This window comes from Rhyacophila brunnea, unplaced genomic scaffold (genome assembly GCF_057557595.1).
Source record: "Rhyacophila brunnea isolate RB1 unplaced genomic scaffold, BYU_Rbru_1.0 scaffold_4, whole genome shotgun sequence".
NCBI classification, from domain to species: Eukaryota; Metazoa; Arthropoda; class Insecta; order Trichoptera; family Rhyacophilidae; genus Rhyacophila; species Rhyacophila brunnea.
In genome coordinates, this window is record NW_028233068.1 from 52,055,881 (window position 1) to 52,077,745 (window position 21,865).

Here is a 21,865-nt window from a genome sequence, read left to right on the forward strand (position 1 = left end):
TTTAAAAAATCGGTGTGTGTACTTATGTACGTGCGTTAGAAGTTATACTTCTTTGGCGTAACAAAACTTGTGATAACCTAGATCCTTCGACTAGCTCTTAACTATCTTGATAAATTACACACTTTAAAAAAAAAGCCGCTTATTGGAGTGCCCTTTGTTTATTTCTATACACTTTAACTTACTCTACTAAATTATATAGTAAAGTAACAACTGTCACTCTGACGTTTAATTGTTTGTTTACATAAGGAATTGCAAATGGCCGACAATAATAAATTCGTTACAAAAACGTAACAATTTTACTATCAAACTTGCGTTTGTATACAGCTGACTGATTTGCAGATAACTTCATACTGTCGGGCTCTTTCGGAACGGTGTACGCGTGCAGCTCTCAATTTCACTCTCCTACAAACGCCCCAAAAGAAGTATAACTTCAATAAATCTTTATTCACGTAAACACTAAAAACTTATATAGCAATAAAATTAACAAGTCATCAGAATGTATTTTCATTGTTATGATCCATTAACTTGTTGATGTTTGTTTATCATTTATGAAACATCGCAAGATCAATATTTGTATCAGTAAATTAAAATTAATAGGTACCTACATACCAAAAAATAAGACATGATTTTTTTTGACAGAATATATCATAATATTGTAATACTATGAGAACCAAATACTGGTTTCATTCAACATCTTTGATGAATTACAATGGAATTAAAAAGATATCAGAACGGATTATTATTGTAGTGACGTGTCCATTTCACCAATTAATATACAATTTAATACATAGGATCCATATTGGTGTAATTAGCATGTTATATCTGAGAGTAATAATCAGAATGATCTGAACTATCTACTTACCTCATCTCCAGTCATCATGTATATGCAGCCGCGGTTAAAGATTAATAAGTACAACCAAATACACGGTATTTTTTATAAAACCAAAGACATCTTATTGTAGGAACCTTAAATGTCTTTCGGTTGTACAAACAATGGCAAACATGTTGTTAATTAATACCTACCACCGATTGCACCTTGGCCCTAAACCATTACAATAAGTAAGACTTTAAGACGAGTTATCCATGGGTGTTGTATAAACCATATCAGTTTATGTTTAAGCGATGTTGGATGATTTTAGAATTGGCTTTAAATTTAAAAGTGTAAAGCTTCTAAGTTTACATTATATTATACCAAATTATTTTCATGACAATATTTATTCATAGTAAGTTATTGAGGTTTGCCTAAGTAGTCATTTCTTTATGTTAGCATTTTAAGCTTCCTTACAAATATAAATATAATATTTTGTATGTATCTATATGCATTGTTTCATAGAAAAGTCGAGGACCTCCCCTTTTTAAACAATCTTCTTTCAAAAACGTGTGCTTAAAATAATATCCAAAATCAATAACTGTTCATTTATTAACAATGTCGAAATTGGTTAATTTTTCAATAATTATTTATTATCCAATTAAAATAATATTACAATACAACCCATCCATACCCATTTACCTAATAGATATAGTAGAGAAAATCTAAGTTTCTTAATAATTAGTATTTTAACATAAAATTAAATTTGTTATATTTAACTTTTAGTGGCTATTGTATGCAAAAAAAGATGGAATAACTATTTTTTTAAACTGCAGTCTTTGAAAATGAGTTTTCATAATAATATCTACCTACCACTTATAATAAATTATTAACTTGATGACAATTGAATCCTTTTTTATATTTAGGTTCTTTATATATTACAATAATTATTACCAATTAAGCCAATATCTGGAAAACGAGCGTTATCGTGATAACGCTATTTTTTGGTAAATCGGTTTAAATTACGCGGCATACAGCTATGCATGCACTCACCAAATATTACTTTGATATTCTAAGGAGAGGTGGCAGTAGACAGTCCAAACTGTCCACGTGTTGCATGCTGTTTATCCGTAACTGAAATGTTTAACTGCCAATATCTCTGAACGCCGTTTTCCGTATATGGGCTCAATTTGTTTACAATAAATTTTAAATGAATGCTCTCCATGTAGTGAATAACATGTCAATGTCAGTCAATAATATATAACATTTAAATTCTAAATAACATTAATAAAATTGATTAACCTGTTTAGTTCTTTATATTTTAATTGAATATAAACTTGTTGATTTTGGATATATATTTGTGTGCATTTAAAATATTACTAGAAAATACTATATTTATAAAAAAATGCCTTTCTGGATGGGATTTGTTCGCTATATAATGTATGAACAAGGGATATAAAAGCTTGGTGTAAAATTGTAAATTATTAATTTCAAATGACATTACAAATAAAAGTATTTGCATCATTAAACAAATGAGAGTTTTATTCATGACCACCATTGTTAGACTTCAAATAATATAACATTCAAATGATTGAACCTGCGTTTTCATGATAAAGCTCTATTGAAATTAAGTGAAAATTCTTTGTTTATTATATAATTTTAAGATGTTAATTTTGAGATTAGGTATTATTTCGATAACTAATACATCCACGATGGCCGCGCGGCTGAAGCGTTGGCCTATTGCGAATTCGTGTATGAGTCAGAGTATGGACCTAATAGGTTGAGCAAGTGGCTGACATCCATTTCTCGTAATAATTCTCTGTCAATACAAACCTCCACTCTGTGAAGGCCCATTTGATCCTATTAGGATCGGACATGGTCGAAAGAAGAATTATTTCGATCTAAACCATGAGTTCATAAAGCGTGTCCCGTGGGACAATAATTGTATCATAGAAGCTGTTTTTTAAATCTGCAGTCAAACTTTATACGCCGTTATAAGCCAACGCTTAATTAAGCTGTATGATAATATGCCTGTTGCTCAATTTTGAATGCTGTCAAATTATAATTCTTTTTATTAAATACCAAAAAAAGTTAACAAGTGAGATTGACTAAGCCAGATTGACTAAAACAGATTCAAATTTAGGGACTGGCATGTCATTAACGACTGCCATATATAGAAAGGAGTGATGGGCTCTCGAAGCTCTGCGCAAACAACATAATCATGAAATTTACCTCCGAAGCCATCACGAAATATTAAACAATAAAAAAACACAAGAACACTACACGAAATATCTATTTCTGACGTTTAAAAAAAATAAGGAAAAAATGGACGAACATAACTAACTCATTACATAAAACTATAATCTAATAACTCTATATAATTATCTCTACAGAACTACTTTGTATGGAAAAGCAAGGGCATGGTTCGTAATAGATCAATTAAAAAAAAAACCTGTAACCCATCTATCAAAAAATGAGCGCAATATACTTTGCTCCACAGTGGGCACTATATAGGATAATCAAAATTATTAATAACATTCATCATTATATTTTGCGATTCTAGTGCTATTGCTAATGTTGCTTTAAATGCTTTAAATCAGGGGTTCACAAAGTGTGTCCCGCGAGATTTATGTCAAATCTGTATTATTTTTTATTATCAAATATTAAAAATTATATTTATAATTAAATATCTTCCGGCAAGAATGAATGGTCAGACACTTTGATATTTTGTGTATGTGGATATGCGAAGTGCGAAGTGCAGTTCCTGTAAATATGCAGTTTGAATCAATAGATTTTCAAGAGAACGTGGCAGCAAAAGTATCTTATCGTGATAAGAATTTAATTGAATTCTACAAAGGACTTTCACTTGAGGTATATCCAAATATAGTTAAACATGCTCATCAAATGGCTTACTTATTTGGTAGTATGTACTTATATTTGTTAAAAAACATTTTCTACAATGAATTAAACTTAAGATCAAAATTAATAGACAACCATATTGCATCTGTTTTGTGTATTCACACCACAGACTTTGAGCCTAGATTGCAGGATTTAGTTTCAAACAAACAATAATTGCATAAATCACAAAATTTTTTAATTCTTATATTTTTTAGTATTTTAATAAGAGTATGTAATAATAATATATATTTAGTTAAAAATATAAGTTTACACAATGAAATATTTTTTTTATTTTTTACCTTATGTTTTTTAAAAGCAGAAAATATTTACAAAAGAAAGGGCGGCCCGCCAAATATTTTTGATTTCATAATTGTCCCTTTGACGAAAAAGTTTGTGAATCCCTGCTTTAAATTATGAGATGTAAGATAATGATAATTAATATTTTTTTTATGTTTTATAAATGTGATTATTAAATTATATGTTGGTTGTGATAAAATATTCTATATACAAAGTAATAACTGCGATATTATCTGATTTAAAGGTTAAATCTAAAGGTCGAGGAATATGTTGCATTTACATATTATTTTCAAAAACATTTTCTAAATAATATTAAATATAATTAAATCGAATGAGGTTGAATCTATTGGATCTTATAGATTTGATTCATTTATGTTTCTCTCGTCCACATAAAACATTGTAAATACTGAGAACATAGGACAAAAATAATATCTAAAATAGTACCCACATAATTTATTATTTTGATAATCTTCAGAATAAATAAATAATAAAAATCATAAAAAAAATATTAGAAAGTGTTAGATTTTGTTAAAAAATGTTTCAAAAAAAAATTTTGCTGTTTATATTGATAATTTGTTCTGTGTATATGGTGGAAAGTAAATCAAGTAAGTAATTTAATGTATTTATCATTTTGTAACTATAAATAAAATGTTCGATTTGATAACTGAACTGATTGATAATTGAACTATCTAATCTATATGTTGTGAGTCGCTTAATGTCATAACTCACATTCTCCAAAAATAAATTATCGCAGATAAACACTAGAGCACTATTTTTCGTAATCACAAAATAGTAATGAAATATCAGGAATATTAATGAGTGACATTGTCGATTTGATTTTTTTTTAAGTATATAATATGGATCGCATTATGTGTCCTTCTTAGACAAGATGTAAAATTCATGTTGATAGTGTGAGAAAAAACACAGATTCCAGGTTGGTTAGAAAGACCTTAGGACCAGAATACAATTATTTACCAAAGAGTGATTTTTGAAAAAGGTTTTTACAAAATTAAAAATGATTTTTGATATCCAACATTTGTTTTTAATAGATTTATGCATTTAGATTTTAGAATTACTTTGCAATATGTATTAAGTAACTAAAAATGAGAAAATCGGAAAATGTGTGTTATGACTCTAAGCAATTCATATTATAAAAGTCAAAATATTATGTTTATTTGATTTCCTTTTCCTACTTGGCCCCAACTGATATCTACATAGTTTAAAAAACAGCTGAGTTCCTGTTAATTCCTAATTTGAATTTTCACATCAGATCATGATAAAGTTTGCATATTTTGGATTCGATTTTAATTTGATGTTCTTTTGTTTGACTTAGTTGTCAGAATTTTTATCTTTCATTGACATTTCATTTCATATTTTATTGTAATATTGAAAAAAGTAATTATTATTGTTTTATTAAGGGCCCACATGCCCAACGTAGGTCAAAATAGAGCTTTTATGGTATTTTCAGAGCATAATCCTGGACATTCCTTAAGCATTGTAGATAATCTATTTATATAATTTTGAAGCCTTATTATCCTTTATATTTATTTTAAACATTTGATGACTGCATAAAGTATTTTTATTACATAACATAGTATTCTTTTAAACCTCTCGATCTAATGTTTTAGAATATAGTCATATTTCAGTACATCCATGTGCAGTACATCCATTGCAGTGGTGTTAAGATTTTTTAGATTTATTAATTTTTAAACGCATTTATAAAACCATTAGTAAAATTAATGTTAACATTATATATTGAAATATTTACGATAAAAAATTATATATTTTATAATCTCTGTGATTAAATTCAAAAAATGGGCACGATTAACATATTTTGAAGATAATTCTAAAGATACTGATTATAAGCTATGTTTTTGACCATTCAAATGTGATAAACATCCTACGAATAATGATTGTTTTATAATAATTATTGACTTAAGAATAAGGTAGTATTTTTATGAAATAAGCCATTTCTATTGGCATTTCCCAGTGGTTAAGCTACAACATAAGGCCGTAGCCATAAATTGACAAACGATAAATGAAGTAGGGAGTAAGATCATGTTAACGCGCATTTTTGAACATGTACCGCTTTAAAAAAAAAACGATTTTTTTTCGGTTAGGTACTTATAAGGGGTACTGTACTAGGTTTAAAATCAGAGTTATCTAGTTGTAGTATTGAGGTGACGAAATGGTAGTGATTTTACTTGTACATGCGATCATCGCAGGAAATTACAATTTCAAATTTTCCTTGCGATCATCAAAATTGAATCAATGTTATCAAATGTCAGCGATTTTACTTATGCATGCGATCATCGCCCTCGATTTTGCATTTGTGCATTTTATTTTTAAATTCCCAGAAGAGACTTATGAGGTCAATGATTATGTGTTTGCTGACATTTTGACCTTCTGGATTCACGTGTGTATTTAACGTTATGATATTTTGTTGCAATTATTTACTTAGTGACTCTTCGTACCATGCCACAAATGAATGCATAAACAATATATGAGTAATCACCATCTTTTTGTTGATAATCATTCTTACACGAGTCTGACTGAAATATTTTTATCACCAATACAGAGACAGTACAAATAGGCTAATTACTGTCTTATGTCGCCCTGAGTTTATATTAAATCACTTATTATCAGTTATCAGACTTTTATTGATATTATCATATTATATGATATCATCATCATCATCGGCACTACAACCCAATGTGGGTCTTGGCCGCCTTCAGGAAATGTCTCCACTCCCCTCTGTCTGCCGTAAGCTCCCTCCACCGTCTCAGACTCAGGGATGCTGTGTGTCTTTCTATACAGTCCAGCCACCGCAGTCTAGGTCTCCCGACCCTCCTTTTCCCTTCTCTTCTGTTGAAGAGAAGCCTCTTTGAAGGTTGGGTGTCTTTCATCCTTGAGACATGGCCTGCCCAACGAAGTCGCCCCAATTTCACGTGTGAGACTACAGGGGGATCTTCATATAACGCATATAGCTCATGGTTGTACCTGCCTCGCCACGTGCCGTCCTCCTCACGTACAGCTCCGAAGACTCTTCTTAATATCTGACATTCAAAGTTACCCAGTTTCATATGTATTAGCTATTATATGATATAGCTTGATATATTAGTACGATACAGTGGCGAAAGGTGGAAGTAGGCTGTTAATATCCTAAATAAATAGTACACGCTTAACTTTATTAGTCATACGTATTTGTTTTTATTGAACTAAGACTACAAATTGCAGATGGTGTTGGTTAGTTTTTAAAAATCAATTAAAACCTGCCTAAGCCAAGCCATACTAATTTTAGTATGCTATGGACGATTCGAAAAAATAGTGCGCACTTTTTCATTCATGCTTATTTGTTTTCGTTGAATTAACAATACAAAGTTCCCATGGTGTTGATTAGTTTTCTTAAATTCATTAAGCCCTGCCTCAACCAAACCATAATATTTAAAAAATATTATTCTATCTATAATATATCCAAAATTATGTATGATTTAATGGCATAATTTTAGATATTTTATAGATAAATGAACATTTTTTGACTATTATCTACTATGGCTTGGTTTTCGCAGGATTTAATTGAATTTTGAAAACTAACCAACACCATCTCAGTCTTATTTCAATGAAAACAAATACGTTTGAGTGACAAAGTTTAGTGTGCGCTATTTATGTTGGATCTTAACAGCCTACCTCCACCCTTCGCCGCCAGTACGATAGCACGTTAACACTTCCGTTACTGTAATGTCACCTTAGTTCACCAAGTCCATTAAATTATAAAAATAATTCAGTTAATATACACTTTGTGATCTTCATGTTTCAGTTATTCCTAGAATCATCAATATTACATCTAATTAAAATGTTATTTATTTCAAAATCGATAGAATTATACAGTAAATACATAAAATTGATAGATACTGTCAGACAAGGCGATGTCTTTACCTACCAGAGGCATCTAGCGGAAAAATACGAAGCTTGCAATTTGAGACATTTTTTTGATATTTTACAATAAATTTCAACTGTATACCTAATAAATATGTATTTAAAAACATGAAAAAGAAAAATATTTTTTATTTAAGTAAAAGATAAACAGCTTACAATTATTGTAAAAAATGTAATAAAATGTGAATTTGTTGAATCGGAACGCATCTTATTATTACATAAATTGTATTGTCATATTTATTATTAAAATTTAGTTTATTAAGTTTTTAAGCATCGCCTAAGAGATTTTTGACTAATTCATAGTTTTAATATTTTTTATATCTATTTTAAAAAACATCGATTTTTATAAAAATACAAATGAGTGTATAACTTGAAATCCTTTTTATTTAGATCAAATTTAATTTAATCAATCCAATCAAAAAAATGTCTCAAATTGCAAGCTTCGTATTTTCCCGCTAGGTGCCTCTGGCAGGTAAAGACATTATCTTAACCTGTCATCATCATCATCATCAGCCTGTATCTATCCACTGCTGGATGAAGGCCTCTCCAACCCGATTCCACTTCTCTCAGTCCTGTGTATTGCGTACTTCCGCAGAACTTTATCATTTCATCGATCCAGCGGCCTCTAGGTTTACCTTGCGGACATTTTGTACCTCTTGGGTACCACTGGATGATTAAATTTGTCCAACGATTAACCATTCTTCGAGCTATATGTCCAACCCATTTCCATTTGAGACCTTTAGCGTACTCTATTACATCGCAAACTCTTGTCTGTTTCCTTATCCACTCATTTCTCTTTTTGTCCTTTCGCGTTATGCCCAGCATGCACCTCTCCATACCACGTTGTGCTACTCCAAGTTTCTGGACCAAGTATCAATACTTTTTCTCTTAATATGATATTCTCAATTACGGATCTATTATTATAATTTGTTTATCTCTATCCAATAACTCTGTAACTGCTATAGTTTATCGTTTCGAACAGTGGTCTCCAAACTCAATAAGGATGTGAGCTACTTATACATATTATTCCTTCTTTATAATTTTTTATCATCGTCCTATTTATATCGTACCATACATAATATTATTATATTACTTACAATAAATTAGGACATCGGACTTCCAATAAAACATAAAACGCGTACTTTAATTATGTATTTATAAACAAAATAATAATTGAAAAATATCTTGAAATATGTAAGTTTAAAAATAATTAGTAAAAAGAATGACATTCACTTTCCTCCACAATTTTAAAAATTCTCAGTAAGTACCTTGTCACTCCCATCCAAATTCAATTATCAAGATGTACATCTGTGAGTCTGTTTATATATTTAGTTTTAACCACCATCATAGTGGAAAACGTTATTTCACATAAGTAGGTAGAACAAAATAGTGCCTTCATTTTGAGCGCAATTCGCAAAACTAAAATTGGATACTTTTCTGTTGGGACGAATGTATCAAGAAATTTATATTACAACGGCAACTTGTTAAGCATTTCATTGAAACTTAGTTCGAGAAATATTTCATTTCGGAGTCCAATAATAAAATTTGAGAGGAAAATTTATAAATAATACCATAAAATATCCTACGCGAGCTACGGAAAATGCCGCCGCGAGCGACCGTTTGGCGATCACTGGTTTAGAACATTTCTAACTGGAATTTTAACTATATTTAAAATTTGCACTTTCACTAGAGATGTCACTTGCTTCAGAATAGAGATATAGATACAATGCAAGAGCTTCTGAATGAGAAGTGGAGATGATGAAAAACATTGACATTATTTATCTTTACAGAAAAGAAAGTCTTACGTGATGAGTATGATTATATTATAGAGGAGAAGCAAAATGAAAAATACTGTGAAAATTATCCCTCAGAGTAAGTAAAAAAATCATTTTCATTGCATGTAGCCTAGTACGGGCCAACATACATCGTTCAATTGACAAAAACATTGCTTGTAAAATTTTACCGTTGCATAAATGCCCACACACATACATTTGTTTATTAAAACTCAACGCATGTCCATATTTGTAAATACTACTATCAAATTATATGTTATTTAGACAGTTCACATTATCATAATTTTAATGATTTTATACTCCATTTACATGTGCATGGATTTACTGGTGATAGTGCGTATTATCGCGGAGATAACAAAAAATTGCAAGATTGCATGCATGGATCAAAAAAGTTCAGGACCTTCTGAATTTTCACGCGACAATTGGACTGTGCGTAGTAGAACGATAGTGGCGAACCTGCTTGTAAAAAAATGAACTACACCGCGCAGAGACTCAATTTGAGGTTAACCGATTTTCACGACCTGTCAAATAGCACAATACAATGACAACATCACGTCTCGATTACTCTTGAAGAATGAGATTGGCGAGGTAGCCAGCATTTTTACGTGTAAACAGTTATTATCGTGATGGCTGCGCGGCTTAAGCGTCGGCCTATAGCGTCGTGGGTCCCGGGTTCGAATCCTGGGTCTGACAAGTACACATATTGTTTTTCAATTTGTGTATGAGTCAGAGCATGAACCTAATAGGTTGATCAAGTGTCATTTCTCGTAAAAACAAAATCTGTTAATACAAACCTCCACCCTGTGGAGGCCCATATGATCTTATTTGGATCGGACATGGTCGAGAAAGAAGTTTAAAATACACACTATTGATGCAAGTAAATCCATGCACATGTACATGCGCTATTATACCGCTATTTTGAGTGAAAATGTAAAATTAAACCCGTAAACACATACATACTTGCTTGTTTGTCAATGCGTTTGCACATATTTTCCATTCGTGGCTGAATAAAAACAGGTTTTATTCACTATTTATGTGTTCGCAGGCGATGTATGTAGGCCCGTTCTAGTGTTTTAATTTTTTGATACAAACATAATGTTTCTGTATGACATTTATTCTGAATTGAAAGTATATTAAGTATTGAAGTGTGCCTGCCCAGTAGCAATATATAAGCAGGAATGCAATACAAAAGATTATTGCGTTATATTATAATACTTTCGTACGCACAGGGCTCGAAATGGACCGGAACGCACCGGAGCGCCGTTCCGATTAATAAAATCTCGTAGGAAAATAATTTGACTGTCTGAGCTAGATTGGCCATAAAACAAAAAACCTAACACTATTTTTTATAAAATACTCATAAATTTAGATAACTATGTTAATATTTTCGTAAAATCATCGAGCGCTCCGGTTCGTAAAATTTTCCATTTCGAGCGCTGCGTACGCACTACTATTTAACTTAAATATGAGAGATGCAATTTAATACATTTTATTGTACATAAGTAATCAATAGGTACATAAAACATTTTTTAATTCAAAGTTGTACAAACATAAAGTTATAAAATGTGCATTTATTAAACAACTTCATCTTATTACATTTGTGCGGTTACTGCCGAAAGTTGGTAAGTCTCGAAATCATGTTATTGCGTAAGCAAGTGCATAATATGTGAGTAATTTGTGAGGTTGAGTGCCACATGTAGATGTATCTGATTAAACACTAGACTAGAGTATCAATATTCCATATCTGACTGTGGAATTATGACATGAATTATGAATGATCACACTTATTGTGCTTACTGAGGTTGAGAATTGGAGAATTGGAAAATTGTCAGAAGCAAACGGAGATAATATCGTCACTGTTCTGGCAGAAGACACTAATTCGAAAAATGACATATTGAGTTAGTTATACCAAAATTACATATAATATTTCAAACTTTACCGTCTGGAATCCTTCTTAATAAATAAACAGTCTTTATTTTAAAGTCATCCTTTTTACGATAACTTAATAAACTCACATGATAGACCATTAATTTCAAACATTTTAACAACTTCAAAGTTAAATTACTCAAAACTAGTATTCTCCAGTTAGTGTGTTCTGCCAGAACAGAGACGATATTATGTATTATATCACTGTACCTATACCAGTGGTTTCCAAACTTTATGTTACTACGCCTCCCTTTAAAAAAAATGTAATCCTGGCGCCCCCCCTTTTATTTCATTAAATAATACAGATACCTTTTTAAATAGTCAACAATGTACTAATACAAAAATGAAAAAAAATATATAAAAACAAACAAGGTTTTAAATGTGCTTGTTTATTAGCACAATCAATTTCAATAATAGTCAATCCAAATTCATCATCGTTCATTGACAAATGGATTCTATCATGGGGCCCACATCCTGAAGTGGGCTCCCAGGCCTGGATCTTTGGCGGGTCCACCTACCTATCGCTGAGGTTAAGGGCAGTGTGGTGCTCTAATGTAGTGTTCTCTAAATAATACACGGAGTTATCATTTAAGTATATCAATCATCATATAGGTATCACATCAAATTGCAACGCACAACCACATATTTAAAATATTCAATAGTTCTGAAACAAAGCAGTGCCGCAGGCGACTTTTTTTACTATTAATAAAATAATGTGAAAGTGCATTAGCAAACTAACCAAGAACTCAGTAAATAGATTTTTGTTTGTTTCAATATATCTAACGCAGAAATCGTTTAAAAGTGGAAACATTGCAAACTTATTTTTTTGTAATTTTGATTTCCAAAGCTCCAAGTCTCATGAATACCTCCACTTTGTCTATTTAAATAATCATTGAATGCATTAGTGGTCCTTGGATTGATTTATTTCAACCAAATAGGCAAGTTTAATAACAAAATTATCGTTCCTAAACAAATTTGCCTCAAATTTCAACATTATGATTTGACCTTTATTTCATTTTTTCACGAGATAGCCAGCGCGCTTCACAATAGTATTATAGAAGTGAGGTATCATAAAATTAGTCCCCATATTTTCAGACAGGTTTGCAAACAACCTTTTATAGGACTGTTTTTTTGTGTAGTTTAAAACCAGTGGCCGTTGTATAAACTATGAATTTACAAACTGCAAACCTGTGGCTACTTGTACATTAATTGTGTTAAACTTTCCGCGCCTCCCAGCTTGGAAATCGCTGACCTATACAATAAATACCTACTACAAGGACCAATTGCTATTTTTGCAAATCATAATTACATGCTATAACTATTTAAGTTTTATTCACAACGGTAATAATTACTATACCTACATTTCAAATAATTTTGTTTTTATAATAACATTTCAGAGTGTTAAGGGAAAAATGTGAGAATGACATTCGACAAGCTTTGAAACTACACAACTGTACAGACGATCCCAAAGTAAGTTGTAATTTTTATTTAAAAAGAACATTTTCAATGAAATATTTATTTTCTTTTTGTCGCATTGTTAAGACCTAATTACACTGGCAGACGCACATATCCAACCCGATCCAACGATCAACGCCGACCGACGTGACCAACGTTCTTGCGCGTTAGTCCTTGCTTTTGATTGGTTTAAAATAAACATAGTGTTGCTATTATCAAAAATATAAGTTGACCGAAAACTATTTCTTCGTTAGATTGGTGGCTACACTGAAGAGTTTTCCCTCGCAATTTTACGTCAAAACTCAGATGTCAAACATAACCATAAATATATAATTTTAACTTAATGGATAACTACCGAGCGAGCGTGAATCTCCAAGCGAATCAATTGAGAGTGATCAGCGCTAGACCAGACAGTTTCAATATTTTTCGCCATCTTGGTGTTTAGTGAACTAGTGTGAGATAGTGTGAGATGGTCGAAGCGATGAATTCAGAATGACCGGCTATCTACGTCGGCGAAACTAGCAAGCGGGCCGTAGCTTTGGATATTTTGGTACGTTCTCAGCAATCTTTGCTTGAATCTGGATGAATCACAGCAGACGGAAATAGGATTGTTTCCAATTTGCTCACGATTGTTCACGATCCCGAAAAACCATAGATAATAGATTTTGGCAATCGTGGCAGAAGATCGGGCTAGACGCAATCTGCCAATGTAATTTGAGCTTTATACATGTCTTATCTTGAATATATATTTAAATACAAATCAATTTTAAATAAACAAACGTTATTGATCAGCAATTGGAAACTCTGATTTCAAGGTAGACTACTTCACAGATTATGTGTCATTATGAAATATCTACCTAATATTATTTTGTAATTTACAGTAAACTCCCGATTATCCGGGTTAATGGTAGGGAGAGGCGGGACAGATAAACGAAAAACATGGATAATCCGAATTATATTTTTCTTTTTAAAATACTATATTATTATACATTTCTAAAGCAAACATGTTTTATACTCATTTTTTATTAATAAAATCTGTGAATTTGGTTTGTTTGCAGGAATCTTTTAATGATTTTTTAATATCAGCTCGAATTTTCCTAAGAGCTATTATATCGTTGTGTACACCGTATCGTGCACGGATAATCGGGAGTTTACTGTACCTATAAAATGGACCATTTATTGAGTGGTTACAGGATAGACCTTGGCATTATAATATAATACAATACAAAATCATTGCAGAACATGGACATCATGGCACATATTGAATATGCTTTAATTTTATCCAAAATACGAAATCCAATAGAAAGTTTACCAAATACATTTAACAGAAAAATATTAAGATGAAATTAAATTTGATTTGCATTAGCATTTCCAAAGAGCAATAACTACAGATAGGCTCCGATTTCTATAAGCTGGCGTATGTGTCATCGCGTCGCTAGCGTCACATTGATGATGGAGTTGACGGTTGGTTGAGTCACTTTCCATCATTATTTAATAGTAGCTGACGACCCTTTAGAAATCATACGAGCCATGGATTGAGAAACAATGATTTAAATTTATTCCTAATAGTGATAGTATTTTTTCGTTTTGCAGTGCTTACCTATAAAGAATTTCGGAAGTTTGTATACCTGATCTATACCTGATATATACCTCTGAATAATCTGTTATTGTAATTTATCATTTAATTAAGAGAAAAACTTTTTTATTCCATTGGTCTACCTACAGGATTTGGGATAAAATACATCAGTTTAGATGATGGAACAAAAGGATGATACAATGAACCTAATTGGAGAGTAGTTAGATGGACAAAACAAAAATCAATATTTGAATACGTGTATTAATTAAGGCGCTAAGTACCAAAAAAATAAAAACTGACATATAGAAAAATGTTCTACATACCAACGTCAATAACAGTCAACTATGGTCTAAGTGCCTCAAGCAAGTCAAAAAAATACAGCAAAATATTTAAATCTGATTACGTTGTAAGTCCGTTGGCGTGTTTTATTTATAATGGTGTAAGTACCACTGCAGTGGTCAACGGCATTCAATATAAAATGGCTGACGACAGTGTATTGACACTCGCGAGTTCTTAATTCCTAAAATTATGGAAGCTGCCGAGATTGCTTCACACTGTGAAACCACATTTTTCAAAAGGTCTTCTTCATGCAATTTTACTGCAATGGCTCAGTATTTTGTAACCACAAGCAATACTGCTTTTTGGTACTTAGAGCCTTAATTATTACACGTATTCATTTTATAAAGTCGCTTTTGTCTTCTGTTTATAACCTGCCATGCCGGGCCTCCAGGCTAGAGCCCTGTCAACCCCACCATTGTGGGGGCCATGATTGTCCATGTACTGTTATATCCGTTATTGTGAGATCCGTTTCATTGCAGATATGCCATGACGATTGCAAAGAAGGATTAGAACGAACAGTGTTTGGCAAAGAAGAATTTTGTGGGAAAAAAGGAACTACACAATATGTTTGTTGTATGGTGAGTAATAAAAAATTACATGACACAAGATAGATAACCCCTAATTTTAAGATTTAAAAAAATGTTAGTTAAGGACAATTCCACACCCTGCATGCCCGGCCCATCAGAACTATTCTAACATATCATATAACTCCAAAATCAATAAAAAAGGTGATAAATATGATAATATATTATGTCGTATTCTGACAGCTAAATTTATCCCGGAATATGAACTGTCAGGTGTGATCTTTTTAAACGCGAGTTGAGATGACTGCGTTAATTGGTTTAGAGTGAGATGGAATGTCGAAAAATGTAAATTGAGAATTGAGATGCGGCGATTTTGTAAGTTACTAGCGCTGTTAGATACGCATGCATGAAGCTCCACACATGTCCAGGTGAAGTTTGCCGAGCTCTATAAAAAAATATATGCGGTTCACACGACATGTGTACCAACTTAAATATTCGCTTATCACTTTGTTACCAATTATTGTAGATAACCACCTTCTATATGAAATTGCTCCGTTTGATATCTGTGTTATTTTGGATCTTGGAGAAAAATAACGGAAACGTGTTACCATGTTGGAATAGCCCTGCAGGTGTTTTAAAAACAATTATCTAAGCTTTAGAGAATATTTCTAATTTTAACACTTTTGAGGATACGCATGTACCATAAGCTGGCAGCGTAGGCAGCGATCCCATGATTAGTTACTTGGAAATCTAACTGTACTGATACCAAGCCACAATTGATTTTAAGGCTTCGCCGACGGCACTCTCGATGTTCGCCCTGCTATTCGCTTCAACCAGCAACAGCACGTTGTCCACATGAGCGATGAGATTAGACACTAGACGACCAAACGAAAGTTGTGATAGTAGTGTCATCAATGAGATACTGCGGATCATACGATATAAGACTTAACATGCAGTGGTGTCGGCTATCGAGTCAATACTGATTCCTGGGGTAGGGTTTGGTTGGACGATTTACATTACACGCTACACATCAGATTCGCTTCACTTATTAAATCTTTGTGCAATTTTATTAATGCGTGAAGTTTATGCAGTCCCTTTTCATTTAGTATAACAATTAATACATACCTACCTGATTTCACGTTTTCATTTGCCGCAATTTATGTGTGAAATATTTAATTAAAATAAATGCATGGAAACCATTTAAGGCCATGCATTAGTTGAGGCACGGTCTAAAAAGATCGTTGCTAGGCGATGCGCGGATTGCGGGTGGCGGGTGAAAATGACGCCTGTCAAACGAAATATTATTTGTCATATAAATCCAACATACGTCCATTTTATGTTCTGTTTATTGTTCTATTAGTAACAATAATAATATATTCATTGACATGTTTTCTTTTTAAAGTAAATGGGTAACGTTTTTAGTCATCTTTACACGATTTTAGAATTAATTGATCCGTCGCCATCACGCAGCAAAGTGACGTGTTCCTGGGTCAACATTCTCTCACTGAATGGCAGCGAGTCCAAAATTTCGTCGCGCGTACAGTTGAAAATTATTTGGCGTTTCACTGATGCGTCACCTTAAATAGACAATTAGAGTGCAGACGCATGTGTGAATTTCATTGTATACCTATGTCTGCAGTGCCCAAGGCGGTGAGGGATAAGCATGCGGTATTATTAGTCATTCTTCATTTTAGCTCGAATGCTATGGTCCATTGTTGCTGATATTTTTCATTCTTTTCGTTTACACAAATTTTACCATTTGTTTTTAGTTGAATTTTTTGTTTATGTCTCAAGCCTAATTAATACCCACGTACGTTCTTGCTCGACGGTTTTGCTCGATCGAGCATGTTGACTTGGAAGCATGCTCGTCGTTGCGTCCATACAGTCGAGCAACTCGACACAAGACGCTGTGAGGCCACTGTCGCACCACCACGACTTTGACCACGAGTGAGAGCGAGGCCATACGAGCCTTGCCGGTGCGTCCTTACTCCCTCACTCAAACTACATCGAGCAAGAATTACGGATCTTTAATCTTTTTCGGATAGTGCAATTTGCTCGATGTCGAACAAAAAACCATCGAGCCAGATAGTACACACGTTGAGACATGTAGGAATGAGCGTAAAACCATTGAGCAAAAACGTGCGTGTGTACTTACTATTTTTATATAAATAAGCCAAAAATATGAACCGCCATACTAATTAGCACAAATAATAATATTTGGGTACATGGACCATGATTGCAATAATTTTTTTGAAAGTAACATAAGTCCGTCAATCCATTGATTATTATAGATATAGGATATGCACCATTATAAGCAAGAACGTATAAATATATAAGAAAAATATATGATTTTAAAAATTACTTCAAAATTGCTATATAAGTTAAATTCGGAAGTAAAAGAGTTATTTATTATTTTTTTCGATAAATAGGTATATTTTTATTCCTAATTAGTCTGGATAATTGAGGTTCAAGTGTAATTAATTAAAATTAAAATATTATCTACAGGCAACGATGAAGCCACAAGAAATTGTGACCCCAAGAACAATGGAGAAGAATGAAATGGACTTCCGAAAACCTCAGCTACGCTGGTTTGATTTTTTAAACAATGATGAAAAAACTACCACTGTTAGCTCAAAAGATAAAGGTAAAGATAAAGAGACAATGGTGAAAGAAAAAGAGAAGTCTTCTGAAGAATCCAAAGGTAAATAATATGTATATCTATTTTTTTTAAATAAAAATTTATCTATATATCAGTGGGTCTATTCTATACTTATCGACCGCTAAAGTGATAAATGATAAATAACAGCACCTCTCTTGCTGCCGTTAAAATATACCACTTATTGCAACAATTACAACCAATTTATTGTAATTGTTACAATAAGTGCTAATACTTTGATACAAACCTACCCTAAGTTTGATAATATTTATCACTTTATCACTTTAGCGGTCGATAAGTATAGAATAGACCCACATGGGTGGCTATGGCATGCATGTAACTTAAGGTGACATACAGAGTATTTTGAAAACAAATAATGTGAATTGGAAATTACATAATATGAAATATCAGGAAAAAGTATAATATCCACATTACATCACATTTAATAATATTATGATAATACATTGATGCATCAATCAACATCTTTTTGCCTTCAAATAACACTTAACGTTTCACTCTGCAATACCCATGTTTTAACAATTTTAAAGTGTCCTATGAGAAGCAAAGCACCCACGGTGGCCACGCGGCTTAAGCGTTGGACTATAACGCCGTGGGTCCCAGGCTCGAATCCTGGGTCTGACAAGTATACATATCGTTTTTCAATTTGTGTGTGAGTCAGGGTATGGACCTAATAGGTTGAGCAAGTGGCTGACATCCATTTCTCGTAAAAAACAAAATCTGTTAATACAAACCTCTACTCTGTGGAGGGCCCATAATTTGATCATGTCAAGATCGGACATGGTCAAAAAAAAAACATTGATGGGAAACATTTCTTTTTACGAGGTCCGAATTAAATACCACAAATATTTTAGGGGTAATAATTATATATACACCTACATTTATATACTTTTGGAAAAATTATCCAAAACAATAAAATCTCATTCATTTTTCTACATTTTATAAAAAGAGCTTTCTAAAAAGCAGATAATCATCCCTGGGGCCATGGGGTGCAAATCACTGATATCAATTTACTTTCTTTGCCACTCCATTCTTGGTGGTAGGTAATAAATATTGTATTTTAATGACACACAGGATGAAAAAGGTTCACGATACCCTTCGATTGACAGTCATTTCTGCAATAAATATTCCACTACTGTCGAACATGATCTTCTTGTCAACGTGTTAAAACTGTGAACTAATAAGCCGCTCCTACTTTTAACCGCACTTTGACTGCAACGATTTCCGGCTAACGACGAGTCGCCCACGTGTTAAAACTGTGAACTAACAAGCCCCTCCTATTTAGTTAATCGCACTTCGACTCCAGCGACTTCCGGTTATTGCCTAGATCTTCTTGTCGGACAGTAACTGTAACATTGTTATAAGCTCTGGGTCCAAACATACATTAAAAAACAACATGTGAATTTGGCAGACCTGGGGTTCAAACCCGAGATGCATGACTTCATATGCGGGTGCATTACCACTCGTCCATCTCTGGCTTCTTAATTAACATAAATATAGTTACTGTGATATATGTTTGGAATTAACTCTTTATCTTCTTTCTGGTACAATAATAATTCTATGTGGGTATTGGCGTCTAACACCATCAGTCTCAATGCATATCTGGCTAAAACCGGTTTTGTAGTCTCAAGATCATTTAGTCAGAGTCTGACTATCCCTCTATCACATATGGGTCAACCAGCTTTTCGTTTGCCTTTCAAATATCAGTTTCTTTGCCACGATTCACTCATCCATCCTATATACATGCTCCAGACATTTAAGATGCGTGAATTTGATGAATTGATGTATGGGCTCACCATGTGTCACTGACAGGTCTGATGGTACCACAGATTGTCAGGTTTCCGAGTCGTACATGACAACTGGTCTTATCAATGTTTTATACAGGTGAATTTCATTTCATTTTAGCATCAGAGTATAAGTTTAACCTTGTAGGTTTATCTATCTATTATATATGGATATAAACCACGTTTATAACAAAATAATAATTTTTTTAGAATCAAAGGAAGGTCGTGACTATAATGACAGTGAGGAAAATGTCACCAGCGACGATGATTATAACAACAACTATGGTATGCATAACTTTTAGTATGTCTAAATTAGTGTTGAAGACGTTATCAAATTATACAGCAAAAAATAGCAGCACATGCTTTTCATCTGCCATATCCTCCACACCAGTGGCAAAGGGTGGAGGTAGGATGTTAAGATCCGATTTAAATAGTGTACACTAAACTTTGTCAGTCAAACGTACTTGTTTTCGTTAAACTAAGACAACAATTTGCAGATAGTGTTGGTTAGTTTTTAAAAACCAATTAAACCCTGCCTATTATACCAAACCATAGTAATCTAGACATGATATGGGCAAGCCGATAAAAATAATGTACCTAGACTTTTCAGGCATATTTATCTGTTTTTGTTGAATTAAAAATACATATTAAGTATAGGTGGTGTTGGTTTTTTTTTAAATTCATCAACGGCCCACATGCTCAGCGTACGTCAAAATGAAGATTTTATGCTATTTTCAGAGCACAACCCTGGACATTCCTTAAATGTTGTAGATAATCTATTTATATAATTTTGAAGCCTTATTATCCTTTATATATATTTTAAACATTTGATGACCGCATAAAGTATTTTTATTACATAAAATAGTATTCTTTTAAACCTCTCGCTCTAATGTTTTAGAATATAGTCATATTTCAGTACGTCCATGTGAAGTGGTGTTAAGATTTTTTATATTTATTAATTTTTAAAAGCATTTATAAAACCATTAGTAAAATTTATGTCGACATTATTATAGTGAAATATTTACGATAAAAAATTATATTGATAATCTCTGTGATCCCAACTTTGACAAGAATTAGGCATTTTATTATAAAAGCCCTGCCTAAAAAAACCAAACCATAAGAGATTACAAAATATTCTTCTATCTATAAAATATCTAAAACTATGTGATTTAATGGCATAATTTTAGATATTTTATAAACAGACAACTATTTTTGACTATTATCTAATTATGGCTTGGTTTACTCAGGGTTTAATTAATTTAAAAACTAACCAATACTATTTGCATATTGCCGTCTTAGTTCAATGAAAACAAATATGTATGACTGACAAAGCTTAATTTGCATTTAAAAAGTTGATTTAGCATATGTTCTGGCCGTTTTTGATACACGGAATATGTAAGAATGGTAGATATTAATATAAAGATTTTTTTGGCACTAAAATGTAAATAACGCAGAAAAGTGCCTTTGGTCCACTTTGTTACTGGGTGCCTCAATTAAAAATAAATATAAAGGTAAAATACTAATAATATTTTCACCATATGTTTATTTTATAGGTACTTAACAAAAAATATCTAACAATAAATAAAAAATCATTGCAGTCTGTCAAATGATGCACCCAGCGAAATATCATTTTAGGGTGGAGAAAGTGAATGATAAAATAAATGTAGTTTTGTATTGTGTTTTAAACTTTTTCACCCTATAATAACCATTGTACATCAATGTAACCTTATTAGATTGTTAGTCATCAAAGGATAATATGAAGAAAAAAAGTATATTTTATGTTATAAACAACAACGTACACATTGGTGAAAGTGTGACTTAAATGTCGAGAAAACTATCAAAATGTATAGAAAAT